Consider the following 9,734-nt stretch of genomic DNA (forward strand, 5'->3'; position numbering starts at 1 on the left):
GTGTTCCTCTGATTCACTATTGGTTTCCAAATCTGATTTAAATAAGCTCTTACTGTGTATAAATCCAGACAAAATGTCATTCACCATATGTTTATTACTGAAACTTGGCACTTGCTTGCATCGAAGTAGTTTTCACACACAGGCTGTTTGTTACAAAACCTCTGCGAAGCAGGTATAATTAGCATTAGCACTTTAGGGGGAAAGCTGGGGCTGAGAACAGAGATAATAATTTCCTTGCTGCTGCAGAGGGACTCTAGAAACAATCTTTGATAGCTTCCAATTTCCTGCATGCCAACGACTCGATTTGCATCTTTTATTAATTTTTATAGCAACTGGACAAATAGTACTTTGCTAATTTCTTAAAGAAAGTGCTTAAAATGCTTTTAAGACTAGCTTGGAAATATCCAAATAATTGGTCTTCCTACCTGGATGGTGATTACTACCTTGCAAGGAAGATATGGGATGAGTTGCTGTATGCAATTTTGCATACAATTAACTTTTATCAACTAGAAAAAGAAACGCTTTCCAAATGCATCATTTATGAGCACTTTATAAATGACCCACTCTGATACTGCTGGTATAAGTTGCTTCAATGAAGCCACGCAAAGAGCCTCAAAGGGATAACCAACTAGCACAAGATGTTTTTGCATGAAACTTCTCCAACAATTTACATATCACCACTAGGATTATTAGGAAGTGCTTGGAGACTTTGGGCTTTCAAACAAAGTTTGAGAGCCCTGGGGATGCAAAGATAAATGATCTTTTTTTTTTTTTTTTTTTTTTTTTTCCTTTTTCACTTTAGTGTTTATACACGAGCAAACCAAATTATAGGCTGGTTTTGATGTTTTCTTGGCTGCAGAACATACCAATCAAAAATCAAATTCACATGCAAGTTTCCCTTTTTAGTTAAATTCCAGATAAATATGAACTTGACATTTTGTCTGAAAGTAGTGACATTAAAAATTAAAAATGTTGTAAAGTTATTTCTCCTAACATGTGGAATTTGGTTTTTCTTTTTCTGGGAGCCAACTTCAGACCCCTTCACAATGGAAGCCACAGATCCCCTTTCACCTTCTTGCCCAGCCCATACAGATGTCAGGTTCTACCATGACCTTTCATGAGCTCAACTCTCATGGCTGCCGAGTGCTCATTCCTCAAGCCTATTCTGCTGTACTGTTTGAAGAGCCACCACTAGAAGAGCTCAACCACAGCCAGCAAGCCTCCCCCATCTTCCCTGTGATGGCCCCATCAAAGTGAGATGAGATGCAGGGAGCTGCTCCCCAGTATTTTGTGGCTTTCCCCACCCCATCCTGATTGACAACATGCAAGGAGTGGTAGTTGGGGCTGTAACCCAGACCTGTCTGCCGTGTTATCTGGCTGGGAATGGGATAGATATATAATAATGTCCTGATGGGGATTGGCAGGGTGCCTTAGGTTGGGTGCAGTAAGAGTGAAACTGCCGACCCTGGGGTGATGGCTGTGTCTGAGCGCATGATTCCTCAGGAGTGCATTTAACTTCTAGGGACATCAGTGGGACAGAAGGGAAATCAGTTAAAGATGTCTCTGTAAAAACAGAAACCGAAGGGTAAAAGGAGGTGCTAGCCTCCTAGGGATGACTTGTAATTTTACAAAGAAATTGCTTATTTTATGTAATCCACAAAGGTAATTGATTTTGAGGTAGCATACTGAGGCAAAATAAAATGGCATAACCCTTTGTCAAGCATATGTCCTGTTTAGAGGCACTCAGAGAAGATGTAAATAAAGGAAATGTCACCTACTGCACATACCATAGCTGTCCTTCAAGCATGAGCATGTGTTCAGGGAATTAGAGCTTCTGATCTTTGGTTTAAAAACATACCTGTGCAATGCCTACCCTGTGTTATATTTTATGTATTTAAATGTGAAAGTAATCTGTTGGGTGCTCCCGTTGAGTCTAGCGGGATCGCCCCTGGGGTAATGCTGAGATGGAGGAGAGGTGTCACGGCCTGGAGTTAATTGGTGAGACAGTGAGTACCAAAGGATGATGTGAGTGGTGTGAACCATATGTATGCAACATCATGCAGCCAGGTGTTTCTCGGGGTCTTAGTACAGTATCAGAGTGAAATTAAGCCAGTTTTTCTGTTCCCCAAATTGTGCTGGTAGATGGAAGGTAAATGCTAGGAACATTACACATGCTGCTACTGGGATTTGGTGATAGGGCATACTATTTAAAAAACCCTTATGGCACTAACTCTTTCACAGAAGCATTTTTAGTGCATCAGAAGAGCTACTCATGCCTTCAAAGACTGTATGTTACCAGTCTTATTTTCATTATCATGCAAAAAAAGTAGTAGTAAAAGCTGAGTTTAGCGCTGGGGAGGGATGACAGGGTGATTTTTGGAAGGCCATATGGAGCTGAGCTGCATTACTGGTGCTTTACATCCCTCTCCGCAGCAGTCCCTGGCCACACATGCTGCTTTGCTCTGGGAGCCAGCAGCAGGGAAATGGCCAGCCCCAGATGTGCCTGACCAGATTTTGGGACTGGCCTGCGCCTGCTGAGCCTCCTTCATGAGGTTATATCTGTCAAACACAGCTTTTGGGGTGATGGGGAAGGCAGCACAGCATGAATGAAGTCCTTGCCTTCATGTCTTGAAAAAGCTACTGCTGGAAGTTCACCTTGAAATTTTAATGGAGGTAGTGGTTAAAATAGTGTATCTCTTTGATTCAATTCAAAAATAACAGTTCAGAAATGAAACGGGAAAACAGAACCCGGATCCAGAAAACAATCAGTTTTTCTAACCCACATAACTCAGCTGGGACCGTTACAGGAGATGGGGTGATTTCAGGATGGCACTCTATGGAAATTAGAGTTTTATTCAGTCTAGAAGGGGAGGAATCAAGAGATGTGGAAAACGAGTTTTTTCGTTGTTATTTGTTTGTTTGTTTTTAAAGTGTGTCTCCTGATGAGAATCCAGAATTCAAGAGCAAGGCAGCTGATTTGACCAGAGACAGTTGTGGACCAGGCTCCTGCATCTCCCTGGGGTGGGCTCTTCTCTAGATGAGTGCTGGTGTGGGAGAAATGTGTGTGTGTGTGTGGTGGGGGGGGGGCTGAGGAAGCCCTGACACCTTATGGCAACGTTTCCCCAAGCGAGGAAGTTGTTTTGAAAAGAAAATGAAATAAGGTCAGGTTACAGACGATGCATTGAAATGCAAATCTCTTGTCTTACCAGGCTCTCGGTGACAAAATAACAATTGTACATCTCCAGGGTCAAAGAACAGAAAGTTGAAAACAAAATAAGGACTGGGTTCAGGCAGGAAGAGGGCAAAGGCCAGTAAAATAAGACCTAACAGCAGACCTGGAGTAAGCATGAATGGAGATGAAGGTAAACTGAATGGGATTAATTAGAAATGCAACTTTGCATACAATCAGGTTATTTGCTTGAAATTCTAGATACATGCATTTAAGCTTATTTCAGTTGCCATAACAACCTGGTACAAGCATCGCATCATCTTTTATCACATTATTTTGGCTGTGATTACATTATTTTACAACTCCGGTTGCTAGGAGAGCACAGCACCTTTTTGCGTGCCTGAAACAATTCTCACTTTGCAGAGGCATTAGCTTCTTGTTTCTGGCCTCCGAGGCAGCTTATGTAATCATTAGCGAGGCAAGGAACCTAATTACAAACGTAGGAGTGTGTTGCGCTGGGAAAACTCAGCACGAGGGTGGCTGGGCTGTTCTGCTGCCGCTGCAGGGCTGGCAGAGGCGGCTGCTGGAGGAGGAGAGCTGGGACATGAGGATGCCGTAGTTTGGGGGCAGCTGTAGAGGCAGAGTTAGTTGAGAGGTGGCTTGAGCTGAGGATCCTCTGGTGCTCTCGTTTTGATGAGGCGATGGTATTTCTGTGCGACAGAGTACAAGTTGTGTTTCTTACTATCAGATTCCTTCGGTGGAGGTGCTAATAAATGTGGGGTTATAACTGAAGTCTTTTCTAACACGACAGCATAAAGCAATTCCCAGTCCCTAAACTGCGCTTCTGTCCACAGAATAATCTAATACACACAGAGCAAAGATGGAAATAAGCCGTGGGGCGACTGCTTTACAACCACAGGGCACTGCAGGAATGGAGGGGGTGCTATTTAGGGTACAATAAGGGGCATTTCTCTGCTGCAGGAGGCAGTGCTGAGACAGAGGATACAAGGATGGAGGGAGAGGAACCTCTCCCTGAGACCAAGGGCAGTGGCATAAGGGAAGAGCTGCTGATTTCAGTGCTTTATAAAAGGATTTATGTTTTTTTTTTTTTTTTGTCTGACCCCTAACTTCCCCATTAGGTATTTGTTTTCTTAAAATTACATTGCAGAAATGGCTCCACAGAAACATCCATTCTTCTTCTTCCAGTAAGGAAAACTGCTGGTTTTGATAGACATTATACGTTGCTCAGAGTATGTGTTTTCTGGCGCCATGTGGGTTCGGAGCAGCATGCTGCATGGGCAATGGATGGAGAGAGGGGCACCTGCAGGAAGAGCTGGGGAGGGCACCACCAAGCTGCAGGGAGCCCGATGGAGGTCTAAACTGAGCAGGGAGGCCAGAGGAACACCGACATCTTTTCAAAGTCTGTTTAAAAGCCGGGAGCAGGGTTTTTCTCTTTTTCTTTTCTTTTCCTTATAGATGCATTTATGCTCTCTGGGAAGATTTTGTTCTTCAGCCACACCCAATAGTGTGAAATGGAAGAAAATCCAGGCTTTTTTTTTTCCTCCTCAGTCTTCTTCCCTCCTGTGCCTTAAACCGAAACCACAATTAAAAAAGCCCAGTTGCCCAAGAAACCAAACAGAAATTCACGGGGTGGCCTAAATATCAGCTTCTTCTTGTTTTCCTCTAGTCTTTCCCCTCGAGTATTACAGCGATTGGACAGTGAGTGCAGCAGTGTCGAGCAGCAGATTTGAGAAGCAGCATGCACGTCTTGAAATGAAACCTCGGCCATGTCATGGTCACCGTTTCTCACGATGGCCGCTCACCCCCTCGGAGGCGCGTGGGGCCAGGGTTTGCTGGCAGGGCCCCGCAGGAGGAGGGATTTGATCTCGCAGAAAAAAAGCTGCAAAACGAACATTTCTCAGCAGTACAGGCCCGTCCGCCCTCCACTGCTAAATGTCAGGCGTTGGCATCTGCAGAGCACCTTGCTGCTTTGAAATGACAGCCCGGCGCTCCAGAGCGTCACCAGCAATCCGGTCCCCAATTAACGGTGCGGGTTTGTGGGTTTCTGACACTATTCTCAAAGCTTCTGTGGGCTGCTGCAGCCTACGAGCCAAGGAGCGTTGCTGCTTTGCAAGGCTCAGAAGAGAGGAAAAAAAAAAAAAAAAAAAAGCTGGGAAGGAAAAGCTCTGGTTTCATTATTCCATGCTAGCAGGATAACAGAATACATTTACTTTAATATCAAAATGTATCATTTGAGAAAAAATCCTGCTGTCTGATCAAGCTCGCCATTAGTTATTTTTGCATGTGCATGCACAAATCCAGCAGCTAAGCCTACAGCACTGCTGTATATTGGAAACCAGAAAGTGCTGCAGGGTGTTTCTAAAGAATAGCAATTTGGAGGTTGTGGGTGGTTTGTGGGTGTAATAAAAAAGGCTGCATACCGAGGCATCTGAATTAGGCTTCTCTTTAGGCTGCTTACAGCATCTCTCAAGATCGTTAAGAACCCGATTCTGCCATCCTTATCCTCACCTACTGGCATTTGCTCATGTGAACAATTTTATTTAAGTGCTACCCATTGTATACAGGGCCGTGGCTCAGAAGCTGGGCATCTACGTGACTGAACCCAAGTGGAAAAACACTGGGCTTTGCCATACAGATGGACTGGTGGCCCCCGTATTCTTAGCCGCTAATGAAAGCTGAGATCAGTCAGTCACCAAGCCACGGTGTGTGGTGGAGACACTGCCTGGGTCATCTCTCCATGCTGCTCCATTGCAGGGGCTGCCAGGGCCACCCTGGTCAGCCTCAGCAGAGGATGCTCCCCACGTGCCTCTGACTCATGCTGTTCCCCTCCATGGTGGTCAACCACAGCCACCACTGTCTCGGGACCCTCAGCAGCTCTTATCTTCCTGTTTGTGCTTTTTTTTGTTTGTTTGTTCGTTTTATTTTTGGCAGGTTTTCTCATTGGGCTCTGGGGGTTGTTCTGCTAAATTCCCTCCTCTTCCACCCGAGGTTCCTCCTCCTTGCTCAGCTTTCAAGGGATGCTACCTAACCTGGCTTATCAGCCACCCCAGGGGAAAAAGCAGTCCCTGTGCTCCCTTGAGCTGAAGTTTTGTCTGGCTTTTAACCGAAGCAGTAGCATGCTTTATAACCCCTGCTCTCCCTCTATGCATCAGTTCTGGAGCCAGCTCAGCCTGAAACGTTATTTCAAGAGCACGCCTAGCAAGTTCTCTCGGTGGTTTATGGCCCTTATTTTGCTAATGGAAAGTTAATCATTGGCTTGAAACTGTGCAAAAACGTCAAGGGACAGAATCACAAGATCTCAGGAAGAACTCAAATATGTTTCCTAGTACACTGCTCTCATTTGCCTCCGTGGATTTCAGCTCTAAATAACCTCAGGGTGAAATGTGTCTGTGCATTTCAACACCTGGCAAACATTAACTACCTCGGGACAGACCAGAACAAGCAGGCTTGGGGGTGCCCTTGTGCTGCAGCCCACACAGACTGAACACCGAGGGCTGTGGAAATAACCATTTCTAGTCACTGCCCTTTGCTTCTGTCTTTTTGTGAAGGACAAGTGCTGGAATGGAGTAATAAGACAAAAACCACTTGGAGCACCTGAGGACTTTAACGTGCTTGACAAACGTTGTTTCATTAAGCTTTCTGATGCCCTTCCAAGGAAATTATGGCATTGTTATTCCTTCCTGCCTTTAGAAATGGGAAAGATAAGGATTCGCAGAGAGCAACACAGAGACAACTGACTTGCAATGTCCATCAGTTTTCTGGAGGTCCTCTCGTCTCTACTGAGCAGGTCTGACCAGTGGTATAGCGTCCACTTGCAACCTTCAGCCAGCAGAGCTGAAGATGCTGTCAGCTGAGCGGTAGCTATCAAGAATTCATTAAATCCATTCATAAATCCTAACTGATTCATCCAGATTTCTTTCTAAAATCGAGTTTTCCTGCTCAAAAAACCTATTGCATTAGCTGACCATTGGAAGAAAACACAGCCGTCTGAACAGCAACCAGCAGGTGAGGAAGCTGACCAGGCAGGGTTGCTCACTAGGGTCCTATTTCTTATTTCCTGAAGGTCTTTTCCTTCATTACTGTCCTTCACAGGGGCAGGGTAGTGGGCTGGGTGGACTTCATGAACACATAGTGTTCTTAGTGACTTCTTTGGTCAAAGGAAACATGAAAACAAATCTGCAAAGACTGGAAATGTGCTTCTATTTCTATGTAATGGATTTCTATTTTCTATGTAATGGACAGTGCCTGGCTACCTGCCTGCACCTCCAAGCATTGAATGGCCTGTATGAACCCAGAACCAGAGCAGGGTTGGAGCAGTGTGCATTTGTGAGCAGCACCCACTGCTCTCCCTGCAGACAGATTTTCCTCTTCCAAACAGCAAGGGTCAAAATCTGGGCTCCATGTTTTCGGGGCAAGCTGTTGCATCCATTTAGCAGCCAGCTGTAACCCACGGCCCTGGCACTCAGCCCCTGCTCCACCTGCGGTCTCACTCCACAAACAGGCAAACCACACCATCTTACTCTGGAGAAGGCAAAGAAACACAGGCAGGGAAGGAGCTGTGATGTGCTCCAAGTGGTCCTCTTTAGAGAACCAAAGGGACTGGGCCTGTGCATCACACCTCATAATGTGTCCTGCAGTAAAAGTGAAGTCTCTTTGCACACTCCTTTGCTTTTGCCTTTTTTTTTTTTTTTTTCCCCAAGCATTTTCTGTGGCAGGCATGATACACAGCTGGTTAAAAATGCATACGGCAATGAGAGAGAAAAATGAAATTTTGATGTTTATGCAGAGCTAAGAAGGGGAGTGTGTGGAAGGGCTACATGCCTGCTGATAATTTATCTGTGAGGTTAGGGGTTTTTGTGTGTTTTAGAGAATATAATCTGGCCACCCATAGAGAACAAACACCGGTCCTGGTGGGTGGGATCGTCTGCCTCACAGCCATGCAGCTGTGTTCTTTAAGGAGCAGCATCCCATAGGAATACAGCCCTCAGAGCAGAACAGACTGGCCATTTTCCTTCCTCAGATTTGACCCACTGGGAAAAGAAAAGGATACAGGCAAAGGAAACTGATCTAGAGAGAGGGTGTTGCACTCCGCCGTTCAATGGCTGGAGCAGCAGCTCTTCTGCAGAGAGGACAGAGTGTGTCCCGTGCTGTGTGTAGTGGTGCTGGTGCCCACCCCTGCCTTGTGTCACCTCTCTGTCCCTGTTTTGCAGCCACATCCCTTCCTGTGACACCTCAGCACGTGTCCAGCGGGATGTTTGTCACCAAAACCACAGAGCCTTGGAGGCCTCCCTCGCTCTGCCTCAAGCAGCCCATTTTCTGTCTGCGGCAACGCGCAATGCAGCAGCGAGAGTGGCTCTGGTATGTTTGTGTTTCGGCTTGCTCGCTTTACTGCTTTAGTATAAATTATGCTGATTTCTAGCAACCCCAAATGCTTACAAAATTAATGAGGCAAGAGAAGAGCGCTATATGTAAATGCCAGGGAGCAACCTGCACTTCTGCTGTTGATGATGGTGTTTTACTGCATTATGAAAGCTCCCATTGAGGTACAAACTTCTCCGTGCCGTACAATTTTAAGACCCTAATAAAAATCAGATTGAATACAACGGCCAAGAACTAGACACTTAAACAAACGGAAGCCAGGCACATACTCACAAAAGAGGAATTATCTTCTCCACACCGCTGTGCTCCTGTCTCTCTAGTGAGTCAAACGCAAGGTGGCATGAGAGCAATCGTCTTATTCTCTTGCTGGATTTCATGGCAGTCTCCCCAGATAGGACTTCAAAGAAACAATTAATGGGAAGCTTATCCCTGAGCAGGCTTTATTTGCTGCTGAGCACTGGGGGCTGTCACTGCTTGGAGCTGGCAGTGCCTCTTGTGGGGCATGATGACATTGTTAGGTGCAGGCCCCCAGGCCACTGCCTGCATCCTGAACCAAATGGGCCAGAGCGATGCAGAAGCCATGGGGCTGTTACATGGGGCCACCAAGGGACTCCAGGATTATCCACTTTGAGCCACCCCTACAGTCTGTGAGAAGTAAGCAATCCAGATGTGCTTACTCTGGGAGTGAACCAGACAAGATGGTACAACAGCATGGGAAAATGACCGTGGAGGACCGCCACCTCCAACCGCACGGCACGAGGCACCAGGTAGGTCCTTCTCTAAGCTCTGTCCATCCCAAGGAGCCAAAGCAGCATCAGCTGGTGGGCAGAGTGACCAGCTGGTTGTAAATGAACACATCTAAGGGCTGCTGGCCTGGGAGGGACGTGGTGAGGTCAGTGGTCAGCTTGGAGGTGGGCTGAGAGCCCAGGCCTCTGTATCTGGCACACCTGCCTCCAGATGAGGAGCTCTGAGGAGATCCCAAGCCATGTGGATGCTCCAGATACACTCTGGTGTCTGTGGCATATTTTGCTTCAGTGTTGGCAAAAAGATTCTTGGATCAGGTAGAGCTTGGGTCTAAAGCAACCAGGCTTTGACAAACTATAGTTGCTTTTTAATTATGCCCTCTTTGTGCTGACTTTCTAGAGATTTTTGTCTTTTATTTTAC

Source organism: Oxyura jamaicensis, chromosome 4 (genome assembly GCF_011077185.1).
Source record: "Oxyura jamaicensis isolate SHBP4307 breed ruddy duck chromosome 4, BPBGC_Ojam_1.0, whole genome shotgun sequence".
Taxonomy (NCBI): Eukaryota; Metazoa; Chordata; class Aves; order Anseriformes; family Anatidae; genus Oxyura; species Oxyura jamaicensis.